Here is a 3,059-nt window from a genome sequence, read left to right on the forward strand (position 1 = left end):
CTCTTTTCTGTTCTGTAGGTCTATTTTGTGCTATCAACACCATACTAATGCCTTTATTAGCTATGGATTTCCGTTAAGTCTTTAAACATTATAAGGAAGATTTCCAACAGTTTTCTTCTCTGATAGTGATATGGTCTGCCTGTGTCTGGAATTGTAATTCCCATAATTCCCACATAGCATGGGGGGAATCCGGTGGGAAGTAATTGAATAATGGGGAAGGTTACTTCCATGCTGCTGTTCTGTTAGCGAGTGAGTTTTCACAAGGTCTAATGGTATTATAATAGATTTTTCTCCCTTTTGCTGGGCATTTCTTGCTGCCACCATGTGAAGAGGACATGTTTTTTTCCCCTTCTGCCATGATTGTAAGTTTCCTGAGGCCTTCCAACCATGCTGAACTGTGAGTCAATTAAGCCTCTTTTCCTTGTAAATTACCCAGTCTCGAATATGTCTTTATAAGTACTGTGAGAATGGACTAACACAAATAGTAAATCAGCTATTCATAATCTTTTGTATTTTCATCTTAATTTTAAAAACAACTTATCTAATTTCACACCCAAAACAAAACAAAAAGGAATTGGAATTGTGATTGTCATTGTGTTGAACATAGAGATCATCTTTTATTTTTTGAAAGCAAGAAAAGCTTTAATTATATCTAGCTAGAAGTACAAGTATATTACATGTATATTTTCTTAAATAAATGTCATTGGTACATGGAACTACATCAGACCAGTTACACTGTTGTAAAAATTTCTGAACAAAACAAAATTACTTAATGATTTAAGGAGTAACAATATCAACCTAAACACAGAGGACACAACTCACAACCCCTTACCCTCACGTTTGGCACGAATTCAATGTACAAGACGAGACTGTCAAGTTAACATCAGATGTTCTCCCTGTTCTTCAATTGACATTGATTGCATAAATTTATTTAGTAAATCTTCTTCCTTGTTTTCTTCACTCATGTATGATTCAGAATCATTTGAAGAAACTGGTTGCATGAACAGTTTCCTTGGTCTTCTAAAAATCTTCAGTGACTTATATCTTGTTTTAGATGCATACCCAGTTTTTATCCCTTCTTTGTTTCTCACTGGTCGCCAAAGGGAATGCTGTAGGAGCGTTTCAGGTGCAGATGCAGCTGCAACATCAGAGGGCCCCAAGTCCTCTCCCTCCAGTTGGTGTCGCCATGTAGCGAGGGGTAATGCTGTTTCTGTGAGTAACGAGAGCTAAGGCGGCTTCTGTGATGAGTGAGGACACCTGGCTTTTGTGAGCTGCGCTGAATTACATGCATGTACTGCCTCTTCATTAACATCTTCAGATAGTTCGCATTATAGATTTTAGCAATACTGCACAGATAACGCTTCTGGCCTGCAGTGAGGTCTGGATGCTTGAGAAAGGATACATCCATCATTGATTTGGGGAAGCGGATTATTTGATTTTGAGGAGTTTTCCATAACTCTTGCAGCTTAGCTATGTGTGAGTTAACTTTGTATCCATCTTTGATTCCATCAGAACCTTTGGAATTCTGGTAATAAGTGTCCAGCTGATCCGCCGCCGCCGCCCTCGGTCCCGGCCACTGCGGGCGGCTCTGCAGAAGAGCTACGCTCCGTCCAGTCGGACCCCGGACCGTGGTCCGGCATTCCGCGGCGCCGGGACCGCGAGCCCGAGATCACCTTAACGGTAATAGATACTTTCAAAATAGAACTCTTCTACCTCCCAAATATAATATGCCTGAATATTTATTTTGTCTTCTTTAATATTCCTCAATCTTTTATACTTTTCACTTTAGAGGTCTTACACATTTGCTTATTTAATATTATCTCTAGGTATTTACACTTTTGATATTAAGGAAAAGAATCTATTTATAATTTTTAATTTCATTTTCTATTATTTGCTGCTGTGATATAGAAACACAATTGATTTCCATACAGTTTTTACAAAATTCATATACTAATGTTTATTTTTGCCTGCTTTTTCTACAGATATTGAAAGTTGTGTATTAAATTATTTAACTATAATTACGAATATACATGAGTATTCTTTGGGTCCTGTCAGTTTTTGTTTTAGGCACATACAGCTTTGTACCCTTGTGTCCTCCATTTGTTTGACCTTGATCATTATAAGGTGTTTCACTTACGTCTCATAATACTTCTTGCCTTAAAATCTGGTTAACCTGAAATCAATATAGACACAAGCACTGTCTTTATATTAGTGTTTTAATAGCCTATTTTTTATATAAACTGTGTTGCTTTTGAACAGCATATATTTGGGTCTTTTAAAAAGATCTAACCTATCTTTGTCTTTTGAATGGAGGATTTAATGAATATATATATTTAATGCAATTACAGATATATTTGGGTTTTTCTTACCTTTCCGCTATTTGATTTATCTTATCTGTTCTTTGATCCTTTATTACAATTTTCCTGACTTTTTAATGCCCTCTTTAACTTTTTAGGTGAAATGCTTTTATACTATTCTTTTAGCAGTGATACTAGAGGTTGCATTATGCATTCTTGACTTCTTACCATATATGTAAAAATATTTCTTTAACGTTTTTGAACAATGAGAGAAGATTACAATTTAAGCCTTTCCTGAATGCTTTGACACTGTAGATTTATAAATATTAAAAGACAGTATTATTATTACTTCCAAATAGCTTACTTATTTCCCGTATGTTTGCATTCTTCCTGCAGTCTTATACTTCCATCTGGTATCATTTGCCTTTAAATTTGAGAATTATTTGTATTTCTTCTAGTGAAGATTTGCCTTTAGAAATTATCATCATCTTGGATGAATCACCTCAGATCAGGAGTTCGAGACCAGCCTGGTCAACTTGGCAAAACCCTCTCTGCTAAAAATGCAGAAAATTATCCAAGTGTGATGGCAGACACCTGCAATCCCAGCTATTTGAGAGGCTGAGACAGGAGAATTGCTTGAACCCAGGAAACAGAGGTGGAGTGAGCCAAGATTGCACCACTGCACTCCAGCCTAGATGACAGAGTGGATTCCATCAAAGAAAGAAGAGAAAGAAAGAAGAAAGAAAGAAAGAAAGAAAGAAA

General features: G+C 36.4%; 1 pseudogene across 1 annotated transcript; it reads right to left on the minus strand.

Moving 5' to 3' along the window:
* Window positions 1–620: 620 nt before the first annotated feature.
* LOC116551003 lies at window positions 621–1,634 on the minus strand (annotated as a pseudogene). Its single transcript, XR_004268662.1, has one exon. The product of XR_004268662.1 is annotated as a protein FAM216A pseudogene (transcript).
* Window positions 1,635–3,059: the final 1,425 nt, after the last annotated feature.

This window comes from Sapajus apella, unplaced genomic scaffold, assembly GCF_009761245.1.
Source record: "Sapajus apella isolate SASKATOON/1434 unplaced genomic scaffold, GSC_monkey_1.0 scaffold8, whole genome shotgun sequence".
Classification (NCBI taxonomy): Eukaryota; Metazoa; Chordata; class Mammalia; order Primates; family Cebidae; genus Sapajus; species Sapajus apella.